Source organism: Mus caroli, chromosome 6, assembly GCF_900094665.2.
Source record: "Mus caroli chromosome 6, CAROLI_EIJ_v1.1, whole genome shotgun sequence".
Lineage (NCBI taxonomy): Eukaryota > Metazoa > Chordata > Mammalia > Rodentia > Muridae > Mus > Mus caroli.
Genome location: NC_034575.1, coordinates 4,740,111 through 4,762,712, shown reverse-complemented (window position 1 = coordinate 4,762,712; position 22,602 = coordinate 4,740,111). Strand labels below are relative to the sequence as shown.

General features: G+C 40.7%; 1 long non-coding RNA gene and 1 other non-coding gene across 2 annotated transcripts; both read left to right on the top strand.

Annotated features, from left to right (window-relative positions):
* The first annotated feature begins 1,306 nt into the window (after positions 1–1,306).
* LOC115031367 lies at positions 1,307–1,427 on the top strand. Its single transcript, XR_003837008.1, has one exon. It is a non-coding gene; the product is annotated as a small nucleolar RNA SNORA65 (small nucleolar RNA).
* A 3,257-nt stretch (positions 1,428–4,684) lies between these two features.
* On the top strand, positions 4,685–12,654 carry LOC110295937. The gene is made up of 5 exons (XR_002378142.1): positions 4,685–5,272; positions 9,848–9,922; positions 11,389–11,436; positions 11,548–11,655; positions 12,114–12,654. It is a non-coding gene; the product is annotated as an uncharacterized LOC110295937 (long non-coding RNA).
* The last annotated feature ends 9,948 nt before the right edge of the window (positions 12,655–22,602 follow it).

Below are 22,602 nucleotides of genomic sequence, written 5' to 3'. Positions count from 1 at the left end.
GAGGTGCTGAGGGAGGTCTGTTGCGAGTTCAGTGGGCTAAGTAAGGAGAATCGCAGAGGGCATGGAGAAAGGTGCAAAGATGCAAATGGTACTTCTTAGCTGCTGTTCCTGTTAGCCTTCAGAGAAGACCAGACAATTCTGAGGCTCCAAGTTTGTATGCCTGAGCAGAGAGAAATGGCTTTAACAGGACTGTGCAGCCAAGACTGGGAAGGAGTTTGGGGAAAAGAGAATGAGTCTAGCTATAAATTTAAAACCCAGAAAATATTTAAGCAGAGGTTTTCCTCTGTATCTTCCCCTCCCCTGCCTCCTCCTCCTCCTCCTCCTCCTCCTTCTCCTCCTCCTCCTCCTCCTCCTCCTCCCCTTCTTCCGCCACCATCACTATGGCTTCCTCTTTCTCATTAGTACTGAACTTGAAAATGGCAGATATATGGATTTGGGGATTACCCATGTACACGGTATTGTATTTAAAGCTATCAGTACAACTATAGTTGATAAAGCAAAAGATTATAACAAGGAAAAGAGAGTCAAGGAAAAAATTGAAAATTATACATGGATGGGAAGAGAAGACTAAAAGGAGAGGAAACAAGGGGGAGGGAAAAGGCAGAGAGAAGTATTATTCACAAAGCTGAGAGTTTGTGTTACAAAAAGTAAGTTTAGTAGATGTTTTGTAAGGTAGCTAGCAAGTTAATGTCCTTCAAGAATTCTCTCCCAGCACAGAAAGTCTGGGCCTGGCTGCGATATTTGTACCCAATAATCTTGCCCCTCTGACTACAGTTAATTTGACTGATGTTCAATGAGTGATTAAAGCTGTAGCAATCATAATTTCTCTCCTGGGAATTTAGAACTAAGAATTGAAAGATAAAGCTATATCACTTTAAAGTATATGCCCAAAACAACCAGTCACTTTGCTTCAGAGATACCTGAATGGGCATTTTTTTTCCTTTGCTGCATTATTCATGACATCCAGGTTATTGAATCAGCCTAAGTGCCTATCAGTAGAAGAATGGATAAAGAAAATATGATGAATACATACAATGGGTTTTATTCAGCCATACAGAAGAAAGAGATTATGTCATCTTGGAGAAAATCAATGGAACTGGAGATAATCATGTTAAGTGAAATAAGCCAGACTCGCAGAGACAGGGACAGCATGGTGTTCTCTCATGTGGGATCTGTGTAAGTGGGAGGAGCACATGGAATAAAAGGAAGACTAGACGGGCTGTGGAAGAGGAAGACAGAGGGGGGCAGATAGCAGGGAAGAGAAGATAAAGGGGCAGGAGAGATGGCTTGGCTGTTAAAAGAACCACCCACCACTGACCTGACCAGTATGGTTGGCTGGCACAATATAGTAGTGAACTGACAGTGAGCCCCAGCTTTTAGGAAATGGGGCTGTCCTACATATGAATGTTGAAAGCATGAGAACACCCTAGAAACAAGTAAAAGAAAATACAATGATATTGTCTCAAGATTGTACTAATCACAGAGGAGGGGGGAGGGAGGGAGAAAAGGAAGGAAGGGGGCGGAGAGAAGAAAGAACCTGCTGTTCTTGCAGAAGATCTAGGCTCAGTTTCTAGCACCCACATGGTAGCTTTCAACCGTACATAACTCCACTTTCAGGGGATCTGAACCCCTCTCCTCTACAGACACCAGGCACACACATGGTGCACATACATACATACATACATACAGGTAGATGAAACACTAATACACATAAAAGAAAACTGATTAAGTCTAAAGAAGAGTTGAAAGAAAGTAAGAGAGAAATATGATAAAGTCCATTAAATGCCTATTTGGGGGCATTACAGTGAAATCCTTCTGTACTATTAATACATGCTAATAAAATGAAGCAAAAGGTTATTATTCTATTGAAGACATGGGTTAGGTAAACACAGAAAGTTGTGCATAGCGTGACCCCTTTCTGTTACAGGTCCAAGGAAACAAAAGCAGAATTCTAAAAGAATGAAGTGACTTGTATCAAAGGAGAAATGAGGCTGGATGCTAGGAAAAGGAGCTCGTGATGACTGTGTCTTCCCCACTCCCTTCAGTTCTGCCAAACCATCAGCATCCTGCCTCCTTCCTGTGGATACAACTCCAGTATCTTTCTGCCGTCAAATCTGCATTTGCACTCGTTTCTCCCTCCTTCCCAAAGCCATCTCTTCTACTTGTACTTTAGCCTCTCTGTGTACCTTTCTTCTCTCATATTTTCTTACCTTCTTGCAAAGTCAATTTCTTCAGGTATCCTTCCTGTCTCTACCATCCACAGCTTGATTGTTCCCAATAATGTATGCTAACATTACAACAGAAAAAGGGTTTCCGTGCTATTTCTTTCCATCATTATTCAGAATTTGATGATCCGCTAGCAGAAACACATCTCCAGAGAGATGTCTATTCTTTGCTTCTGATTTTTTACCCAGTCTGGCCTCTACCCACTCCATGTCACTGACAATCGTTAGAGAGTATCATGAGATTCCATATTTCAGGGCACAGTGGACACCCACCAGTCCTGATCTTACTCCAACCATCAGCCATTTTCCACACCATTGGTCAAGTTCAGCTTATTGGGAGCATTCTCTATTATTGAAATCCAGGACACTGCGGCTGCCTAGTCTGTCCTCTAACCATCATGCTTGATGCCTTCAGGGATTCCTTCTCTTCTATATAGCCCTGGAAATTGAACTATGCTAGAGAATTTGGATTTCATTGCAGTTATTGGAAGGCATTGTCCAACATACTTTCAAGGTCACCTAGAGTGATAATTGATAATTAACTTTTATTCACTAGATGTAATTGTCATCTTGGAGGCATGTTGCTGAGTAAGCTCACTATTTCTAGTTCTTTTTGAACTCTGACTGGTTGGTTCAACTCAACTGTTCTGCCTCAAACTCCTTTTCAAACTGACTGATTCAATCTGGCTTCTATCCACTTCTTACTGAATTGTTCTGCTTGGCCTCAAATTAATTCTGGTAATTTGTTCTAAACTTCTGGCTCCTTCTTATTCTCTGGCTTCAACTGCCTCTGCTGACCTTCACTGACCTGCATGACTTCAAGAACAAACGCACCTCTGTGCACTGCCTTCACTGCACTGACTCCCAGCTGCCTGAACTGGACTGCCTTCACTCTCTTTGCACTGTTCTTAAATAGCTTTTATCCTGAGAGTTGGGTGTAGCCTATCTTTGACTCATTCTGTCAAATGTTTCTCTGATATGTCACTTTGTCTACCTCTCAGTTAGATTGGGATTAAAAGTGTGTTCTACAGGATTCCAGCCAGATGGATTAAAGGTGTGTACTAAGATCTTGTTTGCATTCTAACCAGATCATACAGGCCTGGAAGGTCTTTGGATGTGATCCGAGCACCCATGTTGCTGGATTAAAATTCCTCCACAGTAGCTCAAAAAAGCCTGACCTGTTTCTTGTTGTACCTCCCTCTCTGCCTGATCCTGCTGCACTTATCCCTCCCCTGTGGGTTCCAGCCATCATGGCTTCCTTTCACTTCCTCTGAAAGGATTCTGCAGAGCCCTTACACAGGTGTATCCTTGGCACACTCAAGTCCTGAGGGCTTCCCTCACATTTTTCAAGTGTCAAAAGGCAGATATCTAAAATGTCCTTTCTGAGACCTTATTTGTCACTAATAGTTTATCATTAAGTCACTTTGTTTCAAGCACAGTTCTCATTACAAGTTATAAACTTGTATTTGTATGTCCCCAGGTGCAGAGACCTTGTTCTTCCTATTCATTAACCGATCACTTAACGTTTACACGGTGACAAAAATACAGCAGGTGCCCAGTAATAACTGAAGGTAGTTTTCCTTGTTGTTGATAGTTTCTCAGTTCCTTATAGTTATTTCTACAACTTTCCTGCACTTTCTGTGTGATCGAGCTGCTCTGTCAAGAGATCATGTCTATGGACCTTCTAGGTCTGTGTGGCCCAGCTGGAATACAGACACACTTTTAATCCCAGGAGACAGAGGCAAGCAGATCTCTGACTTCAAGGGCATCCTGGTATAGAGCAAGTTTCAAGTAAAGAGAAACATAGGTCCAGGCTTGGTGGTACACCACCTTTAATCCCAGCACTCGGGAGGCAGAGGCAGCAAATCTCTGAGTTCTAGTTTGGTTGAGTCAGTGAGTTGAGAGGCAGTGCAGTGCAGTGGAGTTCACCGCAGTTCAGTTTTGGGAGTTTAGAGGCAGTTTATACAGGGTCAGTTTTATAGAGACAGCTTGAAGAGAGAACAAGCTAGACACAGGTAAAGACCGAATGAGCCAGAGAAGGAGAAGGAGCCAGAGGATTAGAGCAGATTGGTAGAGTTAATTTGAGGCCACACAGAACAATCCAGTCAGAAGCTAAGAGAAGCCAGTTTTAATCAGTGAGCTTGGAGAGGAGTTTGAGCCAGAACAGCTTGAGTTAAACCAGCCAGCCAGAGTTCAGAAAGAACAAGAAAAGGAGAGCTTACTCCGCAGTAAGCGTCTGAGGGTACAATTATGTCAGACAAATAAAAGTTACTTCTACAGGCTCATATTTCAGACATTTCAGTCTAAACGCAACAGGGTCTATTGCTTTGGCCAGAAGCCAGCAGCACATCATGGTAAGCGAGGCATGAGAGAGCAGAGCTGATTGGCTCACTACAACCAGGAAGCAAAGAGAAACAAGGATGGCCAGGGGGCAAGATACCTTCTCTGCATGCCTGTATACCTCAGAGACTTTCTTTGTTAAGCACCACATGATCTCCTTTACTGCCTCTTAAAGTGCCATCATATTGTGATTCCTCAAGGAATTACTCCATTCCTTAGCTTAGAGTCATCAGGATCCAGTCATTTCCCTAAAAGCTATTGGTTAGCCAAACCCTTAGCACGTGAGCCCTTGGTGACAGGTCAGATTCAAACCATAACAGTAGGTTTCTGCTTTTACATCAAAAGGCCACTGTTTAATGAAGATTTTTAAAAGGGTGAGGTGGTTGGCAGTGTCATATGATGTGGAACAGGCTCTGTGTTGACTTTTACTGGGGGAAATGTGAGCCTCTGTTCTCCCCCTCTCTCATAAGGTACCAAGCACAAACCAAAGAAATGACTCCACACAACTCTAGATCAGTGAACCAATAAATCTAATTGAGGTTACTTATAGGAGTATGGCTGAAAGATTATCTCCAGAAGGAAGGGAATCTTATAAAAAGACAGCCAGCAAAGGAAACCATACTACCACCGAGGAGCTGTTGGTGAGTGTTTTCTGCCTTGTGAGCTTTCCTTCTGCTGCACAAGGGAATGTCAACAGGCTCAATCAGGTCAGGGTCTCATGTGGGTAGTCACAGCTGATCGGATTTTAAAGAGGCAATGCCACAAGTTTTAGCAAGCTCCCTCAGAGATCGGTATGATCAGGCAAATCCCGGAAACACTAGTTTGGAAATAAACGTTTTTCAAGGACCCGACCTGAATAGCATTACTTTTACAGCCAGTTGCAGATCAGCACTGATATATGCCATTGAGTCATGAAAACTGCCAAAAGAAAGTCTCCAAAGTTCTACCTGGCTTACTACAAAATAATCTAAGGGGTCTGGCATTTCCCGTAATTGGTATCTAATCATTTGGTTTCAAATAAAGTACAGTGGTATTCAAAATAGGAATCAGTGGTAGAAATACCTCATTATATTTTATTTTATGGGTATGGGTATTTTGCTTGCAGGTATGCCTGTATTACATGTATGCCTTGTGCTCTCTGAAGTCAGAAGTGGGTATCTGTTCTCCTGGGACAGGAATTACAAACAGGTGTACGGCACCATAGAGGTACTAGGAATCGAACAGGGGTGCTCTACATGAGCAGCCAGTGCTCTTCAGTGATGAGCAATCTCTTCAGCCCCAGAAGGACCGATGTATCTTAATTACGTAGAATTTCACTGGGAACAGTAAGTGGAATGGACTCACTAACAGCTATTATTTGTAATATGATAATGACACCACTATTTTTAAAGGGTGTTCTGCTTCCACATTGCTTACATGCCAGATTAGTAAACTTAATATAAATGAAATCCAGGGCTATCACTGACCTCAACCATTCCTGAGAGCCTGAAACAAAATCTTTAGCACCCCAGCAGTAGTGATGCTTAGAGTAGATCATGTCTGTGAGAACCATTTTTTTTTCTTCCCTCAGAAAGAGTGATTTGCCTCGGTGTGGGACCACTGTAGCTCTGTCACTTTCTGGGATGATAGAGCCACTGATCTTTCCTGGTTTTCTTCTATTGTAGCTTGTCTCGACCAACAGGTATGAATGAGTGTTTAGTCAATATTAGCTGTTATTCCCCAGGTGTGGGAAGTGAGGAAATCTGATCTCATGGTAAACTCAGCCTCCCTGGCTGCATTTAAAACAAGACGGTTGTTAATAAACTATGGAGGGGGAAATAATTCTTTTCTTAATAAATCTCATGCCTTTCCAATGTCTATTAACTATGCTGGAGGGGGTCAGAATGCATTCCCACTTATAGATGTCCTCCCAGCATCCTCAGCACTGGCCCTTCCTATTTCTTCCTAGCCTCAGCTGTCCTGTGTGCTCCACCCCCCATTTTGCTTCCTGGTACTGCTTCCCTAGAGCCAGGGTTGAGTGGGGGAGTCAGGGTGACTGAGTTTACACACATACCATCTCTAATTACTCACCTTGGGTGGAGCAGTGTCCTAAATAAACTTTAGTTTTGCCACAGCACCATTACTCAAGCAAGTATTTACAGAAGTGTCACTTAATACTACAAGAATACACAAGGCCCTTGAAGTTATTACTGAACAAAGAGGTTTGAGCTGCCTACTTTTCTTCCTCTTAGACCAACCTTACTACACTTGTTCTTAGAAAACTTTTACGGGGGAACTTGGAAGAAAGGCAGAGTGCACAGGGACACTGAGCCAGGTATAAGTTGCCTAACCCCTTGAAAGGATTAGTCCTTTTGTTAATTTTCAAAGGGAGGTGTGACTTCTTTCAACACTTCTCAGTCAGAGCTATTCATAGTATGGCCATGCATTTAATGTTTCCATAAATACCACACAGATATATGCTCAGTACTTAGCCACAGATGGAAACTGAAACTATTCAAACGTACAGAGAAGTGTCAGCTCTCCATAACTTCCCCCTTCAGTCTCCTGGATCTTCTAGGAACCTCAGGGGACTCTTTAAGCACTTTCAAATCTATGATGTTGTTATCACAAATTAGACCATGAATACTGTCCTCCATATTCAGATGGGGAAACAGACCTACAACTTTGGCTGAGGTAACAGTTAGAACAGAGGAAAATGACTTCAGCATAGCAAAGAGTTCTCCCTGACCTAAACCAGTGGTTTTCTTCCTCTTAAACTATGTAGCAAGATGCAAGGAAGTGATCCTTACAGGGTACAGGGGCATGTGCCTTTCCCCCTTGGACATACATAAATAACACATGGATAAGAGGGCATGCACACAGAAAGAAAGAAGCACAGCACAGAACAGCAGTCATCACTGTCATGGTGGGCTATTGGAGTTAACAGGACCAAGGCATCCGTTAAAAACCAAATTCTTACTAGGGTCCAGTGGCCACACACTACAACGTCTGAGATCCAGTGGAATCTCTTACCATGTCTACCACCAGCCACATCATTTGTAATATATTTATCTAACTTGGTATCCCACAATTTTGGAGGGTCTAAATATTTGAAAAATTATAAAAGCAGACTCTAGTCACATGGATTAGGTCTCTCCTTGAAGAAGCAGTTAAAAATGGACATAGTTCATAACCTTCACATGTATTTAGCACAATAGATACTGGTGTCTGAAGGTAGTTCATTACAGAATGATTTCACAGAAATGTTATAGATTTAAGAGAGACAGGATAATGGAAAGAAATAGCAAATGTTTAGCACCTGCATGTACCAGGTGTCTATTATCTCTCTCTCTCTCTCTCATTCTCTCTCTCTCTCTCTCTCTCTCTCTCACACACACACACACACACACACCAATATAAAAAAATAAAACAAGCAAACACCTCCTGCAATACAGAAACTGAGAATAGAGAAGAGGGAAGTAAAGTCAAGGCCAAGGTCAAAGGTCAAAGTCCTTTGTCTGGTATTGGTAATAAGGACCGTTTATCTTCTAAGCCTGTGCTGCCACACCTGGTCCCTATAATACCGAATTGGGCAAGCCTGTGGAATCTTCTTCCCTCATCATTAAATACAAAAACAGTTTCTAGATACAAGTACCTTAAGTAGTGATCTAGGCCAGGCTCAAAACAGAAAAATGAGCTGAATTCCTATGAGACTAACTGCCTTAAGCATTGTAATTTCAGATTAAAATTCAAACCAACACAGACATAGTCCAAGGTTTTTATTGAGCACACACTTTAATCAACAGAGATTTGAGGCCTATAGCATGAGTAAGGTTTAGACATTTCTAGCCAACATTTTCTCCACCCAGTTAAATATCCAAAATAAGAATTCAGTCCAATCAATTAGAGCATAACAAAACAATGGATTTCTTCATTGTGGCTAGATTTGTGTGGTAGAAATTTTAATGACTTATGCAAATGTTTATAATATTTTACCAAATGAATCAAAACCCAGAAAACAAAACCAACTATTAAGTGTCTTTTAAGTATCTATTTGCATATGCACGAATGAAAAGCATTGGGCAAGATGTCGACCAGAACATTACCAGCGGTTTCTTGTGGGTACTAGAATATCTGGGGACTTTTGTTCTACATTTTTATAAAATGAACGTGTCCTTACATATATTGTTAGAATGCTTTACACACTGCCCACACACACACAGTGTTTCCTGCAAATGTCTTGAAATGTATAAATAGGATAATAATGTATTATGAATACAATTATAAGGAAAGTTTATTAAATGGCATGGAGCCCACAGTTGGCAGCAAACTTGAACTTTGCCCACATTGCAAATGAAATTGGCTCCTATGTACTTTCTTATTAAGCTAAAATGATCATATGTAACTGCCAGACTTCCTTTAACTTTTGCCTAAATCCCTCTATTCAGAAGGCACACAGAAGACATCACGATACACAGTACCTTGCGCAAGAATTGAAATAATCATAACTAGCTCGTCAAGGTTTTTTAGAATATCAAAAGTAAAGCAAGACTTCTAAAGTCCTTAGCGCAGTGCCTAGACTGTCGTGAATGGTCAGCGGGTGTTGGTTGTTTGGGAAAGTATGCTGTCCCTGCTGAAGAACTCAGCAGTAGAGAATGGTTGCTGATCCAAGAAACTATCAGGCACCTACTATACAGACTTCTTTTAAAATAGCCTTCAATTACTAAAGGCGGAGTCCAAAGGAATCTTTGACACATCATAATTATATAGCTCATTTCATTCTCCATACTTAATGAATAACAAAAGCAAGAAATTAAGCCATGGTATAATTCAGTTTTTCTTCGTCTGACTTAGGTTTGTAACAACAACAACAACAAAGTTGGGATAAAAGGAAAATGTTAAGGTTAAGACTTTATAAACAATTTTGATTTAGATATATCCCTTACAATTGTTTTTTTAAAACATTATCTAAAAATGTTTTCATGAAAATATCATCATTCATCTGAGGACACACACACCTGTTAAGTATGTTTTAATCATACAGGTTTAGTTTTAAAAGAAAAAGAAATGTTTAGACCCACATTTTAACTCAAGATTATGGGTTAAGGTAAGTATGGTTAATACCGATGTCACTTTACAAGACTGCTTAAGAGACAAACCTCCGGGCAAACACGTGACATAATTTCTAGATTGGGTGACTCGAGGTAAGAAAATCCGTCAAAAAGGCGTCTCTGTTCTAGTGCTTGACTACAAATGCAAAAATAGACTAAGCACTAGTGTTACCCCTTTCTATTTCCTGACAGAGGGTGTCATGTGACCAGCTCACCATGCTCCTGCCTCCATTCCTTCTGGGCCATAATGGACTGCATCCTTAAATTGTGAGCCAAAAGAAACGAATGCTTCCTGTCTTTAGCTGCCTTCCTTTTCCTTTCTTTTCTTTTGACACTATCTCGCTGTGTAGCCCTGGCTGGACTGTAAGTCACTATGTAGAACAGGTTGTGCTAGAATTTACAGAGATTCACCTGCCCCTGGCTCCTGAGTGCTGAGGTTGAATTTGTGTGCCACCGTATCTGTCCCTGTAGTGGATTTGGTCATGTGTTTTGTCACAGCAAAAATAAAAACAGTTCCTATCATTATTATCGCATTTCAAGATTAGTGGCCTCACTGCTACTTCCTTAAACTAGTATAATTTCTAACCATACTCTAAACACTTTATATGCAGAGATAAGTATAGATCCCACCCCTCATCATAGGAGCTTGTGGCAGCTGATGGAAGAAGCCATTACAGTGATCCACAACTGACCAGAAGCAAAGAATAAATGATAAAGTGTATACACCCCAATTGGTACATGGACAACATAATCTCTATTCCTAAGGTTAAGGGAAAACTGGGGAGAGAGAGAAGAAAGATCCAGAGGACCAAAGGTGCCTGCCAGGAGATACTATCTTCTAGATTTGGTAGTGAAGCTGCACCCATGAATTCCCAACAGCATGGTTGCCTAAATAAGACCAGCATAATGACATTGCCAATTGACATGCCAATGTGGACAGGGGAAATGTCACAAGGCCCCACTCCTAGATGAAGAGATACAGGTAATTACAGTGGCTTCTGAGAGAGGGAGAACCAGTTTTCTTCAGGGCCCAGTCGCCTGATGGGTTGTCCAATCCCAAGTGATCAGCCATACACACATGTAAATGTAATCAATGCTAAATAGATTTAATAAGTTCTATATATGTATAAATGTAAGACACATGTGTGTGTGTGTGTGTGTAAGGATATGTAACAACAATAAAGAAGAGGTCATGAATTTGAGGGAGGGTTGGAATGAGAGAAGAAAAGATAGAATTGCTATTGATATATTTCTCTATGAAATTCTCAAAAAATGAAAAATTTAAAGAAATAAACAAGTTATAAATGTAAATATAGTTGATAATTATAGTTGATATTATTATAAATTATAGTTTATAGTCCCTCAGACATGTGGGATGGTTTTAGACATTTAAGTGTATTTTTATTTATGGGTTTCCTGTGATTGTGAGCTGAAGATTTACTCAGGGAGAGGGAAAAAAATACCAAAACAATCAATGAAAAAAAAAACCAAACAACCAATCAATGACTTGATGGGGAGTACTTTGGTTATTTGAAAAATGAGAATGTCTCCTGCCCAGTGGAACTGTTTCAAATATGCAATTAGGAGTCAGGCATGGCATTGCAATCCCAGCACACAGAAGACTGAGGCAGGGGGACCATGAGGTTAAGGTCAGCCTGGGCTACAGTGAGGTTTTAGAGGCTGGACCTTGCCTAGCATCCCTACCCTTTCCTATCTCTTCTTCTCACCCTCAGAAAGGATGCATCCACCTCCAGGACTGATGTTAAAGAATGCTTTTGGAGGTGAGATCCACCTTCCTGCAGTTCCTGAGCCCTCTCCCTTCTCCAGGAAGCCATCCTGGGTGATGGATACCCAGCTTCCTTACTAGCTAACAGGTTCATTTTGTGCCCCAGCAGGCAAGCTATTGAGGGAGGAAGGAGAAGACTGGAGATACCTCAGCATCCTGGCACCACTCAGGATGAAGTTGGAGAAACAGATGCCAACAGATCCCTGTATTTCTTGTATGTTCTCAGTACAATTTAAAAAAAAATCAAAAATTCAGATTTTAAATATGCACCTTTATGTTTGTTTCTATTCTTATCATGTAATTTAGCATGATATTCTAAGCATAATATCTCGAAATTTTGCATGATACATGATACCATGTAAAGCAGGAAATTCTAGATAAAATTCAAAGGGAAAGGATGAGAACTTATGAAAGGATTATTCCTACATACTAGAGCTAATTTATATGAATGTGTGGTGTTCTGTGTTTATATTCCAAGTACTATCGAACTCACTCTTGTGATAATGGGTTCTCCCTCCTTCCCTCCCTCTCTCTCTCCCTCCCTCCCTCTCTTCTTCCCCCAAGGGAAGCTACTTTTCTATGTCTCCAACTGTGCTACTCTACATTTGGAAAGCAGACAGTAGCAGCTAACAGGAGGGAGAATACTTAAAAGAGCATGGATTTCCATTTCAGAAGACCTGCCAGAGACAGGCTTCTCAGGAAACAGAAAGAACGCATTTGACCCTGCAAGATTAAAGGACACTTCGGGAGAACCAGACTTCTGTAGATAGACTTTCCCAGGCCAAACAAGTGCCCACCTCAATGATGAGAGACATGTCAGATGCCTGGCCTGACAGTCTTTGTTCATCTGTAAAATCTGATAATTAAACTGGTTTAGCAAAAGACATAATATTCATAATTGGAATGAGTCTGCATTTCCTAGGCCTGATGAATTTTTTAGAACTACATTAAGTGGCTAACTGAAAACATGAAGATCAAAGAAAAGGATCAGTCAAGCTTCTTGAGGTAAAAGGGTGTCTGACAGAATCTGCTGTCTCTGAAGACATGAAAATAAAGAAACAGGAATCATATGATGCCTTTCTTATTCTACTCTAAGAAAGCCATGGAAGGCATGATGAAACAATCTCTACAGAAACATAAATGTCAAAATGGGAGCATTTTTGCCTTTATTTCGGTCTAAAAATAAATAAATAAAATGTCAAAGAGTCCTGTTTTAAGTTGAATGTCTCTGTCCAGAGATGACTATGTACTGAGTCCTGAAAAATCTGTTCACAGAATATGACTGAATATTTTCTATGCAATGGTGTTAAGCAAATTGCCAAAGTTCATTTACTATAAGATCCTGGTTCATATTTTAGTATCTCTGAAAAAATGGATAAAGTCTAAAATGAACAATATGTTCAATTTACAGCATGGTTTTCTTCACTCCACTTTAAATGATGGGACAATCTGTAACAGTGCCTTAGATTTGATGAAGCATCCGTTCAAATAAATAAAGTGCTCCGTGAGCTTTCCCAATGCAGTCGAACCCCCAAACCTCTGTTTAGAGTCCCTGGGGCCTTCTAGATGTCTTAACACTGGAGGGTTAACTAAAAAAACACTAAGGAATTCTTTCACGAAGATCTCCTGCTGGGGACACAGGTGGCAAGCTCTGTCAGGGGATGTTGGGAGACACAATGAGCTGCAGTATCTTGCTTCACCTTTCAGTCTGTCTCTCTGATTCACTCACCAAGCTCCAGAGTCCCTTCATTCTGGACTAGAGATTGTCCCTATGCTGGAACTCATGGATTAGATCCTTTTTTTTTCCCCAAAAATGTTCAGAATATTCCAAATTTATCCGAGTTTTGGTTGTAAAGAGGTATCTTACACCTTTAAAAGAACTAGAAACTTTAAGACTCATATAAGGGAGATGAAGTTTGCAAAATGTTTAGTTAGCACCCCTACAACTTAAGTCCTTCATCGAATGAGTGAACGATCTTAAGGGAACAAAGCGGACTCTTAGTAGTATGAAATTCCAAAGTACACTGGTTTATATTTTTAATTTTTCTTTATTTATTTGAAGGAGTGGGAAATGAACTCAGAACCTTTTGCACAGTAGGCAAGTACTCTACCACCGTGTTATATACCCAGCCTCAATAATATATTGTTTTTCAAATGGTGAACATATATATGCATATATATATATATGTTACATATGCATAAAATATTTAGATGCATTGGTGAAGCTTAGAAAGTTTATCATATCTATTACTTCTGCAAGAAAATTACCGGAGTTTGTTATTATCTTTCTAAATTTAGTCACAATAAACATGTACTTTATCATATATTATTATATGATATATAGCATTATATAATTACAAGAAAAGAGCAATAGAGTTTTTCTTTTTAAACAATTAAATAATGAGTATTATAAACCACAGCTGACGTCTTTAAGGATGCAGTTGCTTCACTGTTTCCTCCTAAGAAGTTACAGGTACCAGTCAGTGAAACCAGAGTGCAACCACACTTAGCCAAGTGTGAGACCACAGGAGTCCACAAGCTGATGCAGGATGACCTTCACTTGTGTCTGTGTTGACAAGAGATGGGGACCTATGCAAGCTGCCTGCTCCAGCCAGGCCACACTTTTGTTCAAAATGCTGGAGTCAAAGAGTCTTTTATTTGAGTGTTGCTTATGCTTATACCTTAAAACATAAGACCGATTTAGTAAGGTCCTCTTCTTTGGTGTAAATTCGTTTGTTTCAAGTTTAAGCACTGGGTGAATATAACTGAAATGCCCTTCTTTGGCTAGCAGCATGACTCTAGAATATTGTGCTTCTCTTACCACATATTGGGTATAAAATTACATTTCTGCTTGGCATATTATTCAAACATAAAAGTAGATAGTTTGTTTCCTTAAATCATGTTTTCAGGAATTGTTGAAATACACCTCTGTGCTTTCTTATCTTAGGTGTATATAATCTCACTAGCTTTGCAGAGAAGGCAGACAGCCTTAGGGTCTGAACTGGTATTTAAAGAGATATGCTCACTTTTAGTCCTGGCCAATAATATGACATTATTGTTTAGAAAGAGATAACAGGTTATGTCTTATAAATTTAATATACTCTTCCTGTCATCAAATAACAGCTAAAATATTCTATTGATAAATACCAGAGCCCATATTAAACTTGGCTTATATCTAGATTGCTCCATTTTTTTCCCAGTGAAGAGCCCAGAAAAACATACCAACTTCTGCATTTCAGGGACATTAGCAACCAATATGCAGTTAGTTGTTGCTCTTCACAAATTGCTCAGAAAACATCTCAGTAGGGGAACCAAAAGGACTCAAGGGGAATTTATTGGCTATTTGTGAAACTGATAACAAAACCTCTCTAAGCCTCCCTGGTAAGTAAAGATAATCCCCGCTTCCATCCTGGTATCAACTGTTAAACAGGATGACGCAGTTAGGAAACAGTTTGTAAGCCCATGCTGGTGTTATCGTTATTGTTCAAACACCAACACTGAGCATATTAAAGCAGGCCGCATTAAATCCAGCGCTTTAGATGTGGAAGAGAGGGCTGCAGAGGAAACAGGCTGCATACCACACACACTGGTGTTCCCAAACCACTCTGCTTGCCTCCTGCGTGTGCTTGTACCACTCCTGCTCTTTCAAGGTAAAGGGCTTGTTCTGCTTCACAGGGAAGGAACGCCTCCCCTTTAGCGGAGGTACCAGATAAAACTGATGCCTGCCAATTGCGCCTCCGTAAACAGGATTAGTAAGAGAAAAGATGTTGGCAGTTTTCTGAGGGCATCCAGGGAGGAGGCTTTTTTTTTTTTCAACCAGACATTTATGTGGGCAGCGAACTATGATTTAAACAACTAACGAGAGTTATCAATGTGCCACCAAAACAAAGGCTGGCCTGACGAAACACGCATCAAGCGCTCCTGTCTCTAAACACACACCGAACTCCCATTAGCTCAGCAAGTAAGGGACTCAAAGGCCCTGAGCTATGATACTCTCCGGGGCTCAAAAGCTCTGGCCTACTTTCGGAAAACTGGGATTCTACTACTTCTGTCAACAGAGACAGCAAAGGGATTTTCACGAGCGGTTGGAGTGAAAAAGAAATGAGACTAAATATTGAGAAACTGGTGGACATTCACTGAAAAGCAAGGAGCACGATTTATAAGGCCAAAGGGACTGCCTTCCAGAGGCAGATGAAAGAAGACAGTCTCTCAGCATGACCACCAGGGGCTAACCATCCGGGACTGGCTCATTGGCCACAGCCAAGAGTACTTGAAGGGCATAAACAGCATGGATGGAGAGAAGTTATTTAGTGTGGTCCGAGGGGACGGAGGAGGAGTGATGGAAATGAAACTCAAAATGCAGATGATTAAGGTGGCAGAGCAGGTCACACGCTGTAATGGAGGGTCTATTATTGACTGTGCAGCGCTTGTCCCCTGGGGAGAGCCAGAATCCCTTTCTCTTGTACTATTTGCAATTGGAAAATGCACTAAAAAGTAGCCAGGCGTACTGGGGAGGGCAAAACCACCATGTGCCCTCAGAGAACCACTGTGATGGCTTAATAGGTCTTTCCTATCTCAAATTTCTGTGCCGGAGCTAGTGTACACAGGGACCCCGAGTTTCCACCACCCGAGCTGTGTCTTTGTTATTATAAAGAGCCAGTGAAGAAATCATCACAGGAAACAATACCTGTGCTACAAAGAGGGAGAGGCCTACAGAGTCCCGATGCTTTCATGCAACTGACTAGGATTCCTTTCACATTGTGACATAAGCATAAAGAAACATGTCTACCAACTGAGACCTGGGACAGCATGCTCCTATTGATCCCACTCTGAGGCAAAGGACAAGAGGCTTAATCACATTTGGATGTTGGCTTTGAAAATAAAAACAATCAAATAGATGGCTTTCTAATCTAGGAGAAAGACTTACAGTCTATCTTTTCCAAATTTTTAGCCATTAAAAACAGTGAAGAACTATTACTGTGTAGAAACTTGGGCACTAAGGTGTTGAATGCATGTATCCAACAGACAATTCTGTTTACAGCTGCAGCTGAAAAGAGCAACTGACACATCCTAAAACCTGTGGTGGCCCAGAAAAGCCTAAGTGGGCACAGGCACACACCTGGGATGATGGCTGCAACTGAAAGATGGAACTTGGAACCGTGAAGACAAACACTAGTGTCATCGTGATTGCAAGAAGGCACACAGCTGTGACCATCTCGGCCCCTCTCACCCAGAGGGTGATGGAAGTAGGGTGGCGAACAAAAAACAACGAGCAAGAGGCTAACAGGAGGGAGGGGCGGGCCGTGAGAGACAAAGCAAGAGAAGTTAGAGCTGGGGAAGCCCACAGATGTCAGCTCTTCACAGGTGTGGGGTATCTCACTTCCTGATAAAATCAGGGTACTGTGGTAGGTACTAAGCGAAACTTGGCGTTCTAGAAGACTGAAGCTTCTACAAACAAATTCGGGGGTTGACCTACAGAGGACAGATATAGGTCAACCCTCATCCTGCTGCTCGCAGCAGCTGTGGCCAATGAGAGACACAGCTGCCTGGCACATTGAGTTAAGCTGCTGCTGAAATCAACAGAAGCCATTTCCTGCCTCTTTGCTGGCTTCTCTAGTCTGGTTAGGACCAGTTTAGGTACAAGTTGAGCACTGCCTTGCTAGAGTTCCTGGAACACTGTTGCATGACTTCAGCTGATCACCTGAAAGATCTGTTTCTGTCTTCAAAAGGAGGCTTAGGATGCAACAGTCCCTCATCACGCAGCATGCTAGCACAGATTGTAGAACCAGGGAGACTTTATCTATTTTTACTTCAAAATAATGGTTGGTAAAAAGGGGGAGTCTACACAAAGACCTATTTCCAGAGAGGACAGAGGAAAAATTGTTAGGTGGCTGATTCGAGATTACCCAGAAAGCCCATGGTTAAGACAGAAGGAGAATGGAGGGTTAGGTCTGGGAATCAGGAAATTATGAAATCAGACCCAAAGACTGAACCTCCGTGGCCCACACTAGTTAATTAGCAGTTGGAGATGACAGCACAGCAGCACATGTTCCTACAGGCTAGCTGATTAGTAGTCTGCCAGGAGATTTGACCCAAGTTGGTACTAGGTTGATTAGATAAGGCTGAGAAGAAATACTTTCCGATCACTTTCAGGAAAGAAACTCTACTTCTCTGAGTGATGTAGTAAGAAAGCGTGCGGGCACCTGTGGCTGCTGGCCACTGTTTGGAATCCTGATAAAGAGCACTTCTGGGCTGCTAACTACATAAGGCAATAACTGCCAGGACAGAAGAAATGACTCAGTGGATAAAGTGCTTGGCGCATAGGCGTGAGGATCTGGATTCAGACCTCCGGCATCCATGTGAAGGTTCCACCGCAGCTCCTGGCTGTCACTGGGGGATAGGAGTGTGGAAGGCAAACAGTCCGACCCTGGGGTCTCGCTGACCAGGCATTCTGGCCACTGGCAATTTCTAGGTTCAGTAAAGAACCCAGTCTAAAAAAAAAAAAAAAAAAAAAAAAAAAAAAAAAAAAAAAAAAAAAAAAAAAAAAAAAAAAAAACAGCAACAGAGGAAACACTGCTTGCTGCCTCTATGTGTCCTCCATCCCATGTTACCAATTCATTTCCTTAGTGACTAGGTCAGCTTGATTGGCTGACTGGTGGCTCTAAATTTTATAAGAATTTGTCACATTCACTTTTTTGTTCCTGGGGATTCTCATTTTGTTTTTGTCAGTTCCTATCAACAATTGTCAATATTTCAATATTTTTACTATTCTTATAGGGTTTTGTTTGTTTTGGTTTACTTTTCTCTTTGTTTTGTGACGGGGTCTTTTTCTAAGAGCCCTGATCTTAAACTTACTATGTAGCAAAGACTGGCCTGAAATGCAGGTAGTAATTCTACTGTTTCAGACTTCCAAATGCTGGGACTCTAAGTACATGTATAAATGACTACCACCGGCTTAGGAACTCTGACAATTCTTGTCTTTACTTCTCCAAGATAGTTGCTTGTGTTTTTCTCTTTCTTTTTTTTTTTTTTCCATTTTTATTAGGTATTTAGCTCATTTACATTTCCAATGCTATACCAAAAGTCCCCCATACGCCGCCCCCCCCCACTCCCATACCCACCCACTCCCCCTTTTTGGCCCTGGCGTTCCCCTGTATTGGGGCATATAAAGCTTGCAAGTCCAATGGGCCTCTCTTTCAAGTGATGGCCTATTAGGCCATCTTTTGATACATATGCAGCTAGAGACAAGAGCTCCGGGGTACTGGTCTGCTTGTGGACGTTGTACATCGTGGTGCGGAGCCTAGTGCGCACCACGATGTACAACGTCCACAAGCAGGTATCTTATATCTTGGGTATCCTAAGTTTTGGGCTAATATCCACTTATCAGTGAGTACATATTGTGCGAGTTCCTTTGTGATTGGGTTACCTCACTCAGGATGATGCCCTCCAGGTCCATCCATTTGCCTAGGAATTTCATAAATTCATTCTTTTTAATAGCTTAGTATTACTCCATTGTGTAAATGTACCACATTTTCTGTATCCATTCCTCTGTTGAGGGGCATCTGGGTTCTTTCCAGCTTCTGGCTATTATAAATAAGGCTGCTATTAACATAGTGGAGCATATGTCCTTCTTACCGGTTGGGACATCTTCTGGATATATGCCCAGGAGAGATATTGCTGGATCCTCTGGTAGTACTATGTCCAATTTTCTGAGGAACCGCCAGACTGATTTCCAGAGTGGTTGTACAAGCTTGCAATCCCACCAACAATGGAAGAGCGTTCCTCTTTCTCCACATCCTCGCTAGCATCTGCTGTCACCTGAATTTTTGATCTTAGCCATTCTGACTGGTGTGAGGTGGAATCTCAAGGTTGTTTTGATTTGCATTTCCCTGATGATTAAGGATGTTGAACATTTTTTCAGGTGCTTCTCTGCCATTCGGTATTCCTCGGGTGAGAATTCTTTGTTCAGTTCTGAGCCCCATTTTTTAATGGGGTTATTTGATTTTATGGAGTCCACCTTCTTGAGTTCTTTATATATAGTGTTTTTCTCTTTCTTCTTATTCAGTAGAGAAAAAGTAATGATAGTCTAGTCTAACAAAATCTACCTCAGTTATGTATTACAATGCTGTTGCTGTTACTCATTCGCTAAAGTCTCTCTCTCTCTCTCTCTCTCTCTCTCTCTCTCTCTCTCTTTCTCTTTGTGTGTGTGTGTGTATGTGTGTTTGTGTTTATAGGGCCTACAAGCCAAACACTAAGAATACTAAGCTTAAAAGAAGAGTGGATAGAGGTCAATCACTAGCTACAAAGCCACATAAATGGATCTGAGCAGCTGGGAGATGGCTCACACATAGGAAGGTACACAGTATATGACACTTTTAATAGAATAATTAAAAGTTAAATTAGACTTAACCAGGAAATTCAGAGGAAGCTACTTGAGAAAGAAGTGTCCAGACTCTGAATGATAAAAAGGAGTTGGGTAGTTAGGGAAGACCGTAACAGGATGTGAGACACATAAGAGCAAAGGCCCTGCTAAGAGGCAGACATAGGAAGCATGAAGGCCTTTGGAGAGTGTAAATTCAGATCAGATCCTAGAGAGGGGGAATTGGTATAAAGTGAACCTGGAAAGGCCTGCTGGGGACTCTGACGACACAGGTACCGTAAGTGCACAGATTCCTAAAGTCTACAGGAAACCTTTCAACACATTGCAGTGACCCCCACATTTCCTTTACGTTCAACAGTCAAGCTAACCCAAGTATTATGGATTTTCTTTTTCTTTTTTTTTCTTTCTTTAGTTCAACTTATCCACATCCCTCCTGTTTTTATCAATGTCCTCTATTTATTTTATTAATATTATCTCCTCTTATCATATAGCCTCTGTGATGATACTTTATGTACACCTACTTTTACCCACTCCAGTTCATACCTACATACTTATGAGAATACACACCCAACATTGTTAGCATCCAATGACCTAGAATGAGGGGCTTCCTAGATGATATTGCACTGCACATGAGATATTTGCTACAAGAGTAGATCCTAGTTACTTTTGACACATATGCACAAAATAAGTATCTATGTGGCTAAGTTGATTTGCTTAATTATAATGATCTCATGGCTAATATGTATATCAAAACATACCACACAGCCTAAATATATATGCAATACTTTTTAATTCAAGAAGATAGTTTGTGTTGCTAAGAGAAAGGAATTACTGAAAGTATCCTTTGGGGTTTTGTTAGTGTTTTGTTTTTGTTTGGTTGTTGTTGTTTTGTTTTGTTTTGTTTTTTTGAGACAAGGTTTTTCTGTGTAGCCCTGGCTGTCCTGGAACTCATTTTGTAGACCAGGCTAGTAACTGGTAGTAATTGGAGCTCTCATAGGTATGAGGATACATCAGGAGACAATGTCAGGAAGGACTAAGGTCTGAGGAACTCAAACATACGGGTCTTCCGCAGAGGCTGATCCTGCAGAGGTACTAGGGAAGGAGTAGCCCAGGTGTTAGAGGGAAATCAATACATAATGGAGGCAGAAAGAAGCAAAGGGTTAGCAGTCAAGAGTCATTAGTAAGCCGCACCATTCTAAATCTAGTACATATTTCTTGAACTCCTTCCTGTTTATACTGCTTTCTTCCTTTACATTTCTTTAACTTATGCTGAACTTATTTTGGAATACTTAAGGTAAAAGGACACTTGCCTTTAAATGACCATCATTACAATGTCATGTAGAAAATGATTCATCAAATTTTTCACTGTATTAATTTCACCACATGCTTCTAAAGTACAACGATCCTATCAGCTCTGGAATCCACGATCTACAATAGCATGGCCACGGTAACCATCAGGGTATAGTAGTGGCACAGATATCTTGGTAGTAACCAGCAGCTCACTAATTGGACTTAAGGCCCCTACACCAGAGGGAACTCATACCTGGTACTAGAAACATGGCCAACTAACCACCCAAAGCTCGTGATCATTAAGGAAAGCCTACAACCACCACTTTACTAAAGTAGCTTACTTTCTTTACTATAGTCTAAACATTTGTCTTTACGCCCAGGTCAGTGTAGTTCTCACCATTAAGCAAGGAAACTTCTCTTTGCAACAGACAGAGATTCTCACAGAAATCCAAAACCAATGCAAAACACAGAGTTGTGGAGACCAGTCCCAGTGGATGCATCTCCAAAACAATTCCCACACCTAAAGCTGGGGAAACATTGTGGGAGAGAGAGCAGAAAGACTGCAAAAGCCAGGGGACCAGGGAGTGAGAGTGTGTCTTCTACTAATGTTAGAAGCTTAAGTATCCCCAACAAAAACATGAGCTAAACAAAGACAATAACAATAGACATGCAAAAGTGGAAGGGAAAAAAAAGGGAAAGCCCAGGAAGTCTCAGCCCTATGCAAAGAAGTATAGGCAACCAAGGAGTGGGGCAAAGAGCTTTCCTAGGGAAGAACACGCTAACTGTTTATTCCATACCCAATGGTGAGCCCTGAAAACATACATATAAGTAGCATCATACAGACTGAACAGGCTATATTGAGGAATATACATACATACATACATACATCTAATGAACAAAGAAGCCATGAATTTGAAAAAAAGAGCAGAAGGGGTATATGGGAGAGTGTGTAACAAGGTAAGCAGAGGGAGACATGTTATAGTATGATCTCAAAAACCATAAGGAAATTTAAGAAATACAACGAGATGTGAAGTTTTCTTTGATGCTGAAGAGCTTCCTCCTTGAGTTACAATGGAAAATGCTTACTGCTTGGTCATGTATCTTAATATCTGTTAGAACAAATCTAACCTTGTAATTCCTTAATTTTCAAAAATATATTATTAATAGTCTCATTTATTATTTCCAGATAGACTTTAGAAACATTTTATCAATTAAAAAAATCAACTGGAGTTTATCTTAGAATTATTAAATTACGTTGAAAATAATTTAACTTTATTAAACTTAAGTCTTTTTAGCCAGAAACTTATTACACACTGGTAATCATAAACACACACACACACTCCACTTACTGTTAAGTCTTATTTTTTAATCTGCTTAAAGACAGTGATATTCTTCAAGTAATATACTAATGTTTAGTAAAAGTTGTGTCCATATATTTTATAGTTATAGTTATTCTAGCTTTTCTTATTCTTAGTTATTTTTTTCCTCCAA